We start from the raw sequence: 15,635 nt of genomic DNA, 5'->3' as shown, positions 1-15,635 counted from the left end.
AGACGTCCTATTAAAGTGACGAAATATGATATTCCTAGAACTGCTTATGTGAGCAAGTGCAGGACTGGAACCTGGGTCTTTTCAGTATATCAGAGTTGGCTTGTGACTAGCTTTAGCATTCTGTTACAGCAGACTAAGGAAGGATTCCTTGTGCCTCATGTAGATATGTTAGGGCTACCAAGGTCTTATCTTCAGATGCTGGGGGAGCACATAGGTTTGAGGCCAGTTGTTCCCCCCAGTAAGCGAGTGACATTTTAGGGGTGGGGAGTAAATGCAGCTACACAGGATCAGAATTTCAAAAGAGCTCATTTATCAAATACATATATAAAAATAAATGACTTTATTTTCAAAGCTCAACACCTTGGTGTTATAGTGGGAGTTGCTGGGTTCTGAGCATTCTTGAAAACCTGGACCTTATTTAGGTATCTACATGGAAGACCAACTTTTTTTGAAAATCTGATCCTAATCTGGCTTTGAACACTTCTGAAGATCTGGGCCACAATGCTGGAGCTGATTGGCCACATAGCAGGAGTAAACTAACCTCCCAAATGTGTGCCATATTATTCTTCATGCAAGAGGGAGCCCTGGGTGGAACTGTGTCTAACAGGAGTTTTTCTAAAGCATAGTGTCTCCCTGTGCTTCCCCCTGGGGCAGTGTGCCTAGCACCATCCCATATTCAGGTTGTGCTTAAAGGCACAGTCTAAACTTAACTATTTCAGATATTCTTTTTCAAGGAGATTCCTACAACAAACTTTCAAACTGCCATCAGATAGTAATGGCGTTAAATAAGCTGGCTTGGTTTTTGAGCCAGCACCTAATTGTGAAAAGTACACCAGTCCCCTGATCCATCATTTTTTTTTAAAATAACATTATATTGGTTACATGAAGATTAAGTTTACATCTGTACTGAGTCTCTTTCAGTCCTCCTGTGGGTATTACAGTTTTTGATTTGTTGTTACCCAGAGTTCCTTATTTCTCTTCTAGTTTCTTATGTATTTCTTAACTGCTAGTTTCACTAGGTGCTATTTTGACATGTTTAACCTTTAAAAATAAATCACAGTATCTCTTCTTTTTAAACTTCCATACTTAGCTCATTTTTTTTAATACCAAAGGGTTATAGACTAATGCTCTGAAATTTCTTCTTCATAAATCAAAGCCTTTTTGAGTTATGGAGCTCTCAAAGCATTTAAAACCACAAAACACTGTCTCTTTTTTTCTCATCTCTAATCTAAAATTTATCAAAAATGACTTAAATCAATATAGTGTGGGGAATTTTGTTTCTGAGACTTTGTAGACAATATGTTATCCATCCCCCAAATGAAGTTTTACGAGAAATTTATAAATCCCTAAACATAATGGACACAGCATAGATTGATATAGTATAGGCACTTGCTAATGCCAAAGAGCATGTAGCAATTTTTAGCATAAGGAAACATATGAAAAAAACAAATCCGAAGTTGACCTAGATCTATTTCATCCATTTTCCTAGCACCAGTCTTATTAGCTAATCATATCTTCATGCCTGAGAAAAAGCAGCTTATAAAATCTCAAGATTATAGCTCTGTGCAATTTATTTATTTAGTTTTAAAATCTCCTTAAGTTTTATAAAAGATAGAGTCTGGATGAGGCAGGCATGCAATGGCATAACAGATGAGCCTTTCTGAAATGGCATTAATCCTGTAGTGGCACCTGAAATATCATTGCTGTTTTATACAAGACCCGAACCTGTGAGGTACTGAGTATGTGACATGTTGAGCCCTTCACCTTCTATAAGAATTAATGAACTGTGGGGTTACTCAGCACCTCAGAGGCCCTCAGTCTTTTTAGATAATCAAATCAATGGCCCAGTTCTGCTCTCATTGAATTCAAGTGGAGGTTGGCTGTTAGATTCCTCGCAGATACCCAATAGCACATCATCATTACTTTTTTAGCATTTTAATTCTGACATTGGTGAAAGACATAAAGTGTCCTTGGTTAAATGAGTACTTTTGGGTGCTATCACAGTGTAGCTGGCCCTTAAAGGCAGTCAGGGGCTCAGCATAACAGGTTGTGACAGGTTGTGCTAAAAACAATAAGGCAGGCAATATTGATCTGGGGATAACTGATTGCCTAAGTAGCTGGGCAGTAATTAACTAGTTAAGGAACACCTGGGCAGGAAAGGAGCTAAGGAGGAAGCACATGGGGAAAGAATGTGGCAGGAAAAACTGGCTAGGGAGTATGACTAATGGAGGCTCTCCCTGGAGAACAGAGTCTCCTGGGGAGAGAAACAGTCCCTGGAAGAGAGAGTTCCTAATGGGCGGGCTTCTCAGGGGGAGCTGGTGAGGGAGCTCACTAGTTAAGTAAGTCTAGGTGGGGAACACTCTCAGTGGGAAAAGCTATGAATGCCAAGCCTCAGCAAAACCTGGTACCAATGCAAGGACTTCACCAGATGTCTCAGATCAAAGCAATTACATCTTGCTCTGAAGAAGGGCTATTTTGGTTTGACCTCTGTGGGGATCTTGACCCAAGATGAGAGATCTTTCCCCAGCTGATGACAAAAGGCTTTGGCTCCACAAGATGGCTCTGACTCATTCATAAGGGAGGTTGATGGGTCATTCAGCGTTTTCCTCGTCTAGCTAGGATGCTGGGGTGGAGGACTATTTGTCAAATGTTCTGCCTTTGGGTTAAATAAAGCAGACCCCCTGAAGAAGCACTGTTCAATATACCTAATCTTCTCTGGAATTATTGAAATGGGGGAAACAGGCAAACATTTAACTGTAGTGCTGTAGTGGGCTGCCGGGGGTGATCCAGAAGTGAGGGCCCCCATTAGTTATGTAAGTAGCTCATCTTGGATTTTTTCAGTTTCAGAAGTGCATGCACATTTGTTGCTAGTGTATCATTCCTATAATGTGAAATTGTCAAGGTTCCTTCCCCACTCTGAACTCTAGGGAACAGATGTGGGGACCTGCATGAAAGACCCCCTAAGCTTATTCTTACCAGCTTAGGTTAAAAGCTTCCTCAGGGTACAAACTTTGCCTTGTCCTTGAACCCTATGCTGCCACCACCAAGCGTGTTAAACAAAGAACAGGAAAGAGCCTACTTGGAGAGGTCTTCCCCTCAAAATATACCCCCAAGCCCTATACCCCCTTTCCTGGGGAAGGCTTGATAAAAATCCTCACCAATTTGCATAGGTGAACACAGACCGAAACCCTTGGATCTTAAGAACAATGAAAAAGCAATCAGGATCTTAAAAGAAGAATATTAATTAAAGAAAAAGTAAAAGAATCACCTCTGTAAAATCAGGATGGTAAATACCTTACAGGGTAATCAGATTCAAAACATAGAGAATCCCTCTAGGCAAAACCTTAAATTACAAAAAGACACAAACAGGAATATACATTCCATTCAGCACAACCTATTTTACCAGCCATTTAAAAAGAGGAAATCTAACGCCTTTCTAGCTAGATTACTTACTAATTTAACAGAGTTTCTAAGACTGCATTCCTGATCTGTTCCCAGCAAAAGCATCAGACAGACCCTTTATTTCCCCCCCTCCAGCTTTGAAAGTATCTTGTCTCCTCATTGGTCATTTTGGTCGGGTCCCAGAGAGGTTATCTTAGCTTCTTAACCTTTTACAGGTGAAAAGGTTTTGCCTCCGGCCAGGAGGGATGTTATAGTTCTGTATACAGAAAGGTGGTTACCCTTCCCTTTATATTTATGACAGAAATGTTCATAATAGAATTCCAAATTCCCATTGACTAAATGTAAATAATTACAATTAATAAAACCACCACCAATTTCCACAAAAATAAGGCTAACGCTAAGGACTTGTTTCCTTTCATCACATTTATAGTCTTGTTCTTGTTTGGGTGTTTTTGTTACAACATGAGACAGTTTCCTATTTAATAACATAGTTTGAGTTATTATGTCTCATGTACTTTAGTGAATTTCCTAGAACAAGATTGCTCTATTCCCATCCATTTTGTAAGTTTACTCATTTACACTATAAGGAGGTACTTATATCCACTACAGCTACTTTCATGTTTGCCTTTTCCCCCTCTACACCACACCACTGTTTTTTACAGTTCACCTTGTAAAACGTGCCAGAGTTGTCCACAATAATTTCTGCTTTCCTTTGGCAAGCAAGGCTATGATGGAACTCACAAAGGTCTTTTCTTTACATTTTTGTACTAATTTTTCTTCCCATCTGTGTGGGAGGGGGACAGTTGTTATATTGCAGTTTTTGTCTTTGAAAACAAAAGTATGTATGTTTGTTTTTTTAAATTAAGCTTATTGACTGTTTTAAAAACTCTGAATCAGAAGCATATTAAAGCAACCTAAGAAAATACAGAGACATCAGGTATTGTTATACTATCCTATTTGACTGATGATTTATATATGCAGCATAAGGAATTGCTTTTTTTATGATAGCACAGTAAAGTAATAAAATAGGGTGTGTAATGGACATTCCAGACTATAAAATACATTTTAAAAAATACCCTTTGACTTGTTCATTAGGATCTAGACTTAAAGAACATAACCAACAGGCGTATTTGGTAAGCGAAAAGGAAGCAGCTGATGTCAGGTCATCAAAGAGGAAAGGGCTTCTAAATAAAATGATGATGTTCATTTTCTAATTGAGTAACAATTTTACCTCCAAACAGTGAACATGAACATTTTGAAGTGTCTATTGTGTTGCTCTTCCAGCATAATTTGTCTGGCTGAAAGTGCAATCCATAAGTACTTTGAAGAGCCTGGCATTTCTTAATGTCTGGAATGTGTGATGTTTTGCTATATGGCTTACTCAGCAATTGCTTAATAAGGCAGTCAAAGTTAACATTTTAAATGAAGACATTTTATCTTACTTTGCTCTAAACAAGCATATTTTATTTACACAGTATCAGCTATAACATAGAATTGAATATACTATTTGAGATATTTTAATTGGCATGACTAATTACTGGTCCAAATCCTTTAGTAGAAAAACAGCTTTTTTTTCCCTAGCACCATTTTTTTTTCAGTTCTTGGAAATACGTTTATTTGTGTTTTTAAAATAAAAACTTCTCTTTCTTTGTTTACAAGGAAAGAAAGAGAGTTCAGGGGGAGGGGAAACATCAAAAAAGACTCATAGAACGTATCCTTTATTTAATCTGAATAATTTCTGTGAAATAAAGAATTGCAGGATAGGAAGGGACACTCGACTCACAAAGCCAGCCCTGTTTGGGATAGATGTTCAATGCTTTATTTGCTGTGATTATACTGACTTTAATCAGGTTTTCTTTACTCCTTTTGCTCCAAGTTTCTCTGTGGTTATATTGGCTTTTATGGGAACCATGTAGCTAAAACACTGCATGACTCTTCGAAAAGTGTGTCCCTTCATGTTAGCCTAGCCTAGTCACCTCTTCCTGTTTATCACTCTTTTCTTCTGCACCCTTCTGCATGTAGATATTCCCTTACCACCTCCATTATTTCATATTAGTAGCTTCCGTGGTCGTTGGCAATTTTATAAACAAATATTCTTATTAATGCCTTTTGTACAATATTTTAACTTAGGTTTTTCTACTTCCCCAAAATATTTGTCAGCTTAGAAACATAGGGTTTTTTTTTAAGTTTTCCAGTAGCTTGAGGAGACTCTAAATGGGACATAGAATAATGAAGGTATAAGTCATTAGTTTATATCCAGTGCATATGGTGAAATTCATTACCAATCAGTAGCCTATGTGAAATGAGCAATGGATTTCAGGCTAATTCCTATTGGACACATGTCCATATCACAACTGGTACTAAGAAACAAATGTCTGGCCATCTCAAAAGAGACCACAAGGACTGAATGAGAATGGAAACTGAACTAGTCTCTCTCCCTTAGAGACATGATTCCTTTTGAAACAAGATCACAGGTAGTTATAGTTATATCAGGTTTCCCAATTTTGGATTACCATATGCTAGTTTTGGTTATTTTTGTTTACTGGATTACGTATCCATTGTACTCTTTTTTTAAACTTCAGGAGATTTAAAAACTCCTAGCTTCATTCAAAACCAGTCAAACACGAAGAATGTTTCACAAAACTTGCTGAACCAATCCATGAAATATAATTTACGGGTGTGAAACCTTGTTTTTTTAGATTTAAATTGCCAAAGTGTTATCCAAAGCTCAGCATCCCTATTCAGTAATCTGAACAAACCATTTCCTAATGTCAACAAGAGAATTAACACATTAAAGACTAGATTTAAGCACTTCATCTACTGTAAACTGCAACATGCCTAGACTTGTGGAGTGCATAAGCCCTGCTTCAGCCATATGGGAGATGGGGAAACAAGAGGTTCTTGAATTCTGTAGATGTGAGTGATGCTATAGTCAAGAGAATAAACACGGCTAAATAGTGAGGAAAAGAGAGTTACTTTTTTTCTCTTAAACGTTATTCAGTGGTGGCAAACGAAAGACTGCATTTGCAACGTGCAAATAAATATCCTTGGAACTAACTGCTCTTAGCCCATTCCATTGTACAGCTGGGCAGTTCTATTGAGAAGTTATGTTGAGTGTAAGAACATAATCATAATTTTATTTTAAAATGTTTTATTTCATGTATCAGTGTCCTATAACACATCTAACAGCATACAGAAGTTTTTGATGCCTGTGTTTAAATTACAGGATGTCTCATTTGGAGGCCATCTGCGATAGAACAACCCAAGCTTTTTTTTAAATGAAATGCCACATATATAATGGGACACTATATTGGTCTATATACTATATTTTTATTGGCTTTCAGGAACTTGAAAGTGCCCAGGTTTTCTTAGGACATTTTTTCCCCACAACTATTGACTTGGAAAAAAAATGGAAACTAGGATATTAGTAGACAGTTTGCGGTAAATATAGGTTCATTATAGTTCTATTTTAAAGGATATCAAATACTTCATGATGCTGTTTCAAATTTGCAAAATAAGCACAATGAACTATGTGACCAGCATTAACTTACTGAGTCCTTCACTGTAAAAATGGGATGTGTGGTTTCTGAATCCTTTTAACTATAAAGGCAACGAGCCTCATTCTCCACTATGCTACTGCAATTGAAATTGCAGGTTTGTTCTTGTCTATTCTTGCAGCTAAACCATGTTCAGCAGAATTATTTATTTATTTATTTAATTTTTATGGGGAATGACTAAGTGATATGGCAGATTCCCCCATTCTGGCTCTGAAAAGGTAAATGTGGATCTGACAGGCTGATCGACAATTCTAGTTGCATTTGGGATGGGGTGGAGACAGGCCAAATTAAAGATGAAGCCCAGCAGGGCAGTGCTAAAAAGGCATGAAGTTTGGAGCAGAAGAGGGCTGTAGAGAGAGAACAAATTACTCTGGAGCCACTCTCTTAGTAGTAAAGGAAAAAGGAGCAGCAGGACCTGGTGCAGAGAAGGTAGCGTAACCCCTGCTTGCTGGGATTGGTGCTCTGTCCCCTTTAGCGGTGGCTAGGCCAGCAAGAGATTGATGAGCCTTGGCTAACAGAGATGTCTTTTAGCTCATGCAGTAGAGGCTCATGTGTTTAGCTCCAGACATCCCAGGTTTGATTGCTGCTGCTGATGCCCATGTCTAGGTCAGTGTTACGGTAGTAATGGAACTGGCCAGAGCTGGGATACCCTGCCAGGTAGAAGGCTCATGGGGAACCTGGAGGTAGAGGGAAAGCTCATTGAACCCAAGAGCAGGATATTCTTCATAGAGGAGCTCAGCGCTGATTGAAGGTGGTGGTGGATTGGGAATACAGCCAAGCATAGGATTGAGACATCTTCCACTTAACATCTCCCAGGGCTCTTTCCCTGACAAAGCCATGGACACTCACAAGGGATGAAAGGTTAGATCTGAGGAGGGCAGAAATTGGTTTGTTTGTGCTTTCGGTTTGGGGCTGTTGGGGAATTTCAGGGCAGAGTACTTCAAGTCCTGGTCTTGAAACTGCGTGAATTTAGAGAGCCCCTGGGAAAGGTCTGCTGACGAGCTATGGTAGGAAAATGTCCAGGAGGCAGTGGAGTGGAGTCTTTCGGAGCAGACCTTGGCTGCTGGTTATAGGGACCCTGGACTGGAACCCAGTGTAGTGCGAGTGCCTGGATTCCCTTAACACCCTGGGGAGATGACAGTTCAGAGCCCGGTGAGGACCATGGGCCCATAGTCAGGGGATGTTTCACTGCTGTATAGACTTTGAAATTTGGGCTGGAGCCTGGGCTCTGGGACCCTCTCACCTCACTGGGTCCTAGTGCCCAGAAATCTACAAAATAATGAAACAGCCTGAGTCCCATGAGCCTGAGTCAGCTGGCACAGACCAGCTGAAGATGTCAAGTTGCTGTGTAGATATACCTCTGGCAGTTGGTCACTTTGGGCAAGCATGAGTGAAAGATCTGGCAAGTAATTGGTGGACCCTTTTGGCCTGGTGTAGCCCCACAATTAAAGTGTGTTTTTTTTTTTTTTTTTTAAAAGTTGTGGCTTTCAGCTTTAAAATTCAACCCCATGTCTGTGTTTTCATTCTCTTGCACGTTCTGATCTCTATTTTGGCTTATTGTCAATACAGATGCCTCTGAAGTGAATTGGTATTACAGAATTATAGAAGTGTAAGACTGGAAGGGACATCAATAGTGTCAAGGTTCCTTCCCCACTCTGAATGCTATGGTACAGATGTGGGGACCTGCATGAAAACCTCCTAAGCTTACTTTTACCAGCTTAGGTTAAAACTACCCCAAGGTACAAACTATTTTACCCTTTGCCCTTGGACTTTTGCTGCCACCACCAAACGTCTAACACTGGTATTATTATTATTATTAGGAAAGAGTTAATTTGGAAACGTCTTCCCCCCCCCCCCCCACCAAATCCTCCCAAAACTTATTCCCTTTTTTCTGGGGAAGGTTTAATAAAAATCCTCACCAATTTGCATAGGTGACCACGGACCCAAACCCTTGGATCTTAAGAACAATGAAAAAAGCATTCAGTTCCTTAAAAGAAGAATTTTAATAGAAGAAAAAGTAAAAAAGAATCACCTCTGTAAAATCAGGATGGTAAATACCTTACAGGGTAATTAGATTCAAAACATAGAGAATCCCTCTCGGCAAAACCTTAAGTTACAAAAAGACACAAAGACAGGAATATTCATTCTATTCAGCACAGCTTATTTTCTCAGCCATTTAAACAAACAGAATCTAACGCATATCTAGCTCGATTACTTACTAAGTTCTAAGACTCCATTCCTGTTCTGTTTCCGGCAAAAGCATCACACAGACAGACTCTTTGTTTTTCTCCCTCCTCCCAGCTTTTGAAAGTATCTTGTCTCCTCATTGGTCATTTTGGTCAGGTGCCAGCGAGGTTATCCTACCTTCTTAACCCTTTACAGGTGAAAGAGTTTTTCCTCTGGCCAGGAGGGATTTAAAGGTGTTTACCCTTCCTTTTATATTTATGACACCTTCGAAGGGAAGCAGTGGGGGCAAAAGACCTACCTGGCTTTAAGATTAAACTCGATAAGTTTATGGAGGAGATGGTATGATGGGAAAACATGATTTTGGTAATTAATTGATCCTTAACTATTCACGGTAAATAGGCCCAATGGCCTGTGTGTGGATGTTAGATGGGGTGGGATCTGAGTTACTACAGAAGATTCTTTCCTGGGTATCTGGCTGGTGAATCGTGCCCATATGCTCAGGGTTTAGCTGACCGCCATATTTGGGGTCGGGAAGGAATTTTCCTCCAGAGCAGATTGGAAGAGGCCCTGGAGGTTTTTCACCTTCCTCTGTAGCATGGGGCACGGGTCACTTGCTGGAGGATTCTCTGCTACTTGAAGTCTTTAAAACACGATTTGAGGACTTCAGTAGCTCAGACATAGGAGAGAGGTTTTTTGCAAGAGTGGTGGGTGAGATTCTGTGGCCTGCATTGTGCAGGAGGTCAGACTGGATGATCATGAAAGTCCCTTCTGACCTTGGTATCTATGGAAAAAAAAAAAACGGTCCGGCCTGCCAGGGGGCTTACCCTGGTGGGCCGCGTGTCAAAGCTAGACCATTCCTGACTGGTATTTTACCAACCTGCTCTTAAAAATCTCCAGTGACAGAGATTCCACAATCTCCCTAGCCAATTTGTTCTATTGCTTAACCAGCCTGACAGTTAGGAAGTTTTTCCTAATGTCCAACCTAAACCTCCCTTGTTGCAATTTAAGACCATTGCTTCTTGTCCTATCCACAGATATTAATGAAAATAATTTTTCATCCTACTGCTTGTAACAACTTTTTGTGTACTTGAAAACTGTTATCATGTCCCATCTCAGTCTTACCTTCTCCAGACTAAACAAACCCAGTGTTTTCAGTCTTTTCTGATAGTCATGTTTTCTAGACCTTTAATCACTTTTGTTGCTTTTCTCTAGACTTTCTCCAATTTGTCCACATCTTTCCTGAAATTTGGGACCCAGAACTGGACATAATACTCCAGCTGAGGCCCTATCAGTGCATAAAATTGTGGAAGAATTACTTCTCGTGTCTTGCTTACAACACTCCTGCTAATACATCCCTGAATTATATTTGCTTTTTTTTTTTTTGCATCAGTGTGACGCTCTTTACTCACATTTAACTTGTGAGCCATTATAACCCTCCGATCTTTCTGTAGTGCTCCTTCCTATGTAGTCATTTCCCATTTTGTATGTGTGCAACTGATTGTTCCTTCCTAAGTGGAGTACTTTGCATTTGTCCTTATTGAATTTCATCATATTTACTTCAGATAATTTGTCCAGATCATTTTGCATTTTAGTCCTATCCTCTGAAGCACTTGCAACCCCTCCCAGTTTGGTATTATCCTCTGACTTTATAAGTGTACTCTCTATGCCACAATAAAGATTATTATCCAAAGAACTCTTTAGGAATTCTGTCTACCATAAATAAAACTGTGTACTTCCTTCTTATTCTCTGCAGTCTTTCCACCCCCATGGACTCTTGTTACTTATTTTTCGGCTGTTTGTCTAATTTAGAATATAAGTACGTCAATGGGCGTCGTCAGGATCCCACTCTTGGTTCCACTCAAATCAGTTTTCCCATTACTTCCAATGAATGCAAAATCACCAGAGCCAACAGCACACGTAGGTCATTAAAAAAGTATTCTGATATGAACCAGCAATCTGGAAGGGGACGTTCTTTATGATATTTGCAATCCGGTCCCACTTTCATTTCTGCAGTCTAAGCACAATTTTGCTTTTCCCCTATTGTACCACAAAATCTTTCTCTTCTGTTAGTCTTCCTCCTCCCTCTTTGTAAGGGTAAAGAATCAAAGTAAAGGTTAAGAAATTCACCATTCCTTTTGTCTGGCACCTTTGTACTTTTTAAGGGAACCATTTATTCGTTTATTTCAAACTTGAACAGCAATTATGTACTTGGAATGCTCTTTGCCATCTAGTGTTCAGCATTAACCTCTATTCCCCAATTATTCTTTAATCATGTTCACTTATCTTCTATTCCCCTTTCTTCCAGATCTTATTTATTCTATTATGTCTTTGGCTTTCTGTTTATATCACTTTTCACGTGCACCTTCCAATTTCTTCGCAATCACACTGGTCTCTAATGCCCTTCTACCTCTTTGCATTTAACAAGAAAAAAAGCAAAAGCTTTTAGTTCTGAATAGAGATGTTCTAAGCTGGTCTTGAAGTAATTGGGAGAAAAGTGAATTTGAAGTGCTCAGTGGATCACAAGCAATGCAAACACTTGCCTCAATTCACTCAACAAATTTAAACTCAACAATAGTAGTCTGTTGTTTTTAATATGATGCAAGTCGTTATGCAAACTACTCTCTCAAAAAAGATACTGAGTTGTGCCTGAGCCATTTGCATGCTTCAACTTACTAGTGCCCTTTTGTGTGTGTGTTTATAATGACCAGCTTGCCAGATCAGAGAAATAATAAATTCATTTGCTCTTAGAAACATAATACAGGAGATTTTTATTCTTTGCTTTCCGACATTATAAAATTAACAAAGGGCTTAATCCTATGATCATTGAAGTGAATGACAAAGCTCCCATTGATGTAAAAAAGCATACACATTATCATGCTTAACTTAATCCACCTGAGTAGTGCTCATTAACCTCAATTAAACTAGCAGCATGAGGTTGTCAAATGAGAGTGAGGACAAGAACCATTTTTTATAAGGTGACAAAACGGGGGGAAAAATTGGCAAGCTTCTGTCTTTATTGCTGACTTGCTTGCAATTTCACTGCTGGAGAAATAGGCCCACTGCATGGCCTAACTGGCCATTATAAACCTGTAAATCTGACTCCCATGTCAAACTGCTCAAGGCTTTCCTTTCAGTTACTTTGTGGTCACAGGCTCAGAGTAGTGTTGCAAAGGTGGGGCTGTCTTGTCAGCTAAACAGGATGTTTATTAGATTCGGGAGTGGGGTAGGGGGTGGAATAAGAATTAAAAGTTTTGTCAAGGTAGGAACCATATACAGCTATAATTCTAGGATTTCAAATATTAAATATCTGTGTAATTCTTTTTCTCCCCTTTCATGGTTGCACTTGAAATGTTTTGTCTGGTTTGAATACTTTTACCAGTGCAGGATATAATTCCTCTTCACATAACAGGGAATATCATTAGAACTAGCAAAATCATTCAAACTGGTAGAAACTAAGTGCTACTATTGTACAAAACTTGCTTCTGACAGAGATGAAGTGGCATAAGAATCCTGGCCCATGTATGTGTATCTAGTTGGGGAATGCAAGCAATGCTCAGCATGCTGAGCCATGGTTTGAGATTACCATTGGGACAGGCAGTTTGCTTCAAGATGTCCACACAGCTTCAGTTAAAAGCCTGGAAAAGTAAAACAATCAAATCTCAATGGAGGAGCTACTGAGTCTGCAGCAGGAGCAGATTTACCATGAAACAAACGGTGTGGTGGCATGGGGCCCCCAACAACAGGGGGCCCCCCAAATGCAGGAAAAATCTCATCTGACAACCTGCCCCTGAGTCCCGAATGGCAGCGCAGCAGGGCGCAGGCAGGCAGGCAGGCAGGCTGCCTGCATGCCATGGCCAATGGCCCTACACTGCTCCTGGAAGCAGCCGGCTGCTGGCACGTCTCTGTGTGGCCCTGGTGTGGGCGGGAGGCGGCTCAGCACACTGCCTCCACCCCAGGCAGTGTACAGAGACCCGCTGCCTCCCTCCCCCAAAGGGGTGCTCAGAAATGTGCCAGCAGCAGGGTGAAGGCAGTTCCCTTCCCACTCTACCTCCCTCCCTCTGCAACACGCCACTCCCGGAAGTAGACGGTGTGGCCCCTGGGGGGTGGTGTCTCCACGCGCTGCTCCCGCCTTGAGCGCTCACTCTGCAGTTCCAATTGGACAGGAACTGTGACCAATGGGAGCTGCGGGTGTGGAGCCTGTGGGCAGCAGCGTGCGGAGACCCACTGCCCCCCCCCCGCCTAGGAGCTGCTGCCAGAGGGATGTGTGTGCTGGTCGCTTTGGGAGCTGTGCCGCCCCAGGTAAGTGCTGCCCCCCTGTCCACTCCTGCACCCCAACCCCCTGCCCCAGCTCAGAGCCCACACCCTGCACCCAAACTTCCTCCCAGAACCCACACCCCTCCTGCACCCCAACCCCAATCAAGATACCTCACTTTATTTTTATTTACTTCCCATTATGTATACTAGAGGAGGAGGAGGAGGAAAAGAAGAATGCTTTTTTTCTTGTCTGGATCCCAATGTGGGCCGGGGAGGGGGCGAAAACAAAGCTGCACACAGGGCCCCACTAACTCTAAATCCGCCACTGGTCTGCAGAAGAAAGTTACATAAGCTCCCATAGCAATGTGGTGCAAAGTGAATGAGACTGTTCACTGGAAGCCTTTAGACTTGATGGTTTAGTGTTCAGTTTTGCTTCTGGCATATCATTGAGCATGGAAAAAAAAATGTAGAGATAGAACATATAATTTTTAAAACTTGTTTAACAGCTAAAAGACCTGTCCATCATTATTTTACTTGTTACCCTGGAGAATATGTGGAAGTTGTGCTGTTATTCTGATAAAGTGCAGTCCAGTGACGTGAACCCTACCACCATTCGTACTGTGGTGAGATTGTATGCAGTACTCTTGTGTACTTCAGCTAAGAAGGAGTGTTTCATTTGTTTCCCCAGCTACTTTCCAGGTAATCAGAAATATTCATATATTTGTCTCTTCAATGAAAATTATATTCCTCTTGCTCACCCCACCTGTCTAGAGCTTCGAAAGGGAAGAAATATTTCTCAGCATGAACACACTGTAGAACAGATTTCAAAGAAAAAATTTAAATTACTCTGCCACTTCTGACTCGACTGCTTTTTGGCAGCCATCCTGAGGGGAATAACTGACAAAGGGTCTGATTCCATTAGTGGTAAACACTAATTTGATTCAATTAGAGAAGGATTTGGGCCCCTCGTTTGCAGTACTTGAAGTATGAAAGTTGAACATAAGAAACTATAAAGCAATTTCCAATGTGCTTTATTATTTTAGCCATCAAAAGATACTTTTATGATTAAGATGAAAACAAAATACACTGCAGTTTAATCATGCAGAAAAGCTTTAATTTTTAAGCTTTAAACTTTCAGATTGCTGGGCTACACCAAACATTTGGAGTTTTCTTTGTAGTTAAAAGTTTGAAAAGTCCACCATTTTTCTTTTCAAACATCAAACTAGAGAACTCCAGCTCTGGGGTGAGATTGTAGCTTGAGAAGTCACTGCAGCATTAGTGATCAAGAGCAGTAATGACAGGAGGCATTTTGTCCTTTGAAGATCATGGGGAAGCAACTTCTTCTCCCTCCAACAAGTTTCAGGGTGCCTTCCCATCAGTGGTAGCTGGTGAAGTATTTAAGAGCCTAGCCCTACACCACTGGCATTTTAAGTTTCACTTGAAAGTTTTGACTCTGCTTCTTGCCCACTCCACATGTGCAGGGAGCACAGAGTTAGAGATTGTTTGCTGTGCCAGGGCAGGGGAGTTGCCTGTAGTCTCTTCCCATCCTAGGCAGGAGAAGACAAAATGTGACCATGGAGAATGTACAAGCTCCTCTGAAGTGTGTGTGTGCTGGGGGAGAGAGAAAGAGAAGGTTTTAATGGATTTCCTTAAACCTGTCAGTTCCTTGAAGTCCCAATTCAGCAAAATATGTAAGCACATAAAGAGCCTCATTGACTTAAGCAATGCTAATATGCTTAAAGTTAGGTATATGATTAAAAACCTTATGAAAATGTTCTCATACACTTTTATTTAATTTTAAGGATGAAATGTTTTTATTTTAATTCTTTATCCAAATTAGAACCATTCCACATAAGCCTATTACTTTTCCCATTGAGACAAATGGTAAAGACACCCATTGACTGCATGGGAATAGGATTAGGATCTAGGCAATATCTTTGTCTAATTAACATTACCTGAAAATATGTAAAAGAAAAGACTTAGTTTTTTCCACCTTGCAAATGTGTAGTTCTGTTTGGGAATGAATAAGAAAAATGTAGATGATCCTACTAAATATGTTGAATTACTTCAGAGTCAAAACATCTTTTGTTTTGTTTAAGTTTGCTTATGACTGCCTAATTACATTTTATAGGAGCAAAAAACTACTACTCTCTGTGAATGTGCAGGGTTTTCACATTTAGGGGTCTATTTCCTTCAGTCTGTCATAACTACCATTAGTGTTTATGGGAGCTGTAC

Source organism: Natator depressus, chromosome 1, assembly GCF_965152275.1.
Source record: "Natator depressus isolate rNatDep1 chromosome 1, rNatDep2.hap1, whole genome shotgun sequence".
Classification (NCBI taxonomy): domain Eukaryota; kingdom Metazoa; phylum Chordata; order Testudines; family Cheloniidae; genus Natator; species Natator depressus.
The sequence above is the reverse complement of the archived record's forward strand: the minus strand, read 5'-3'. Positions refer to the sequence as shown.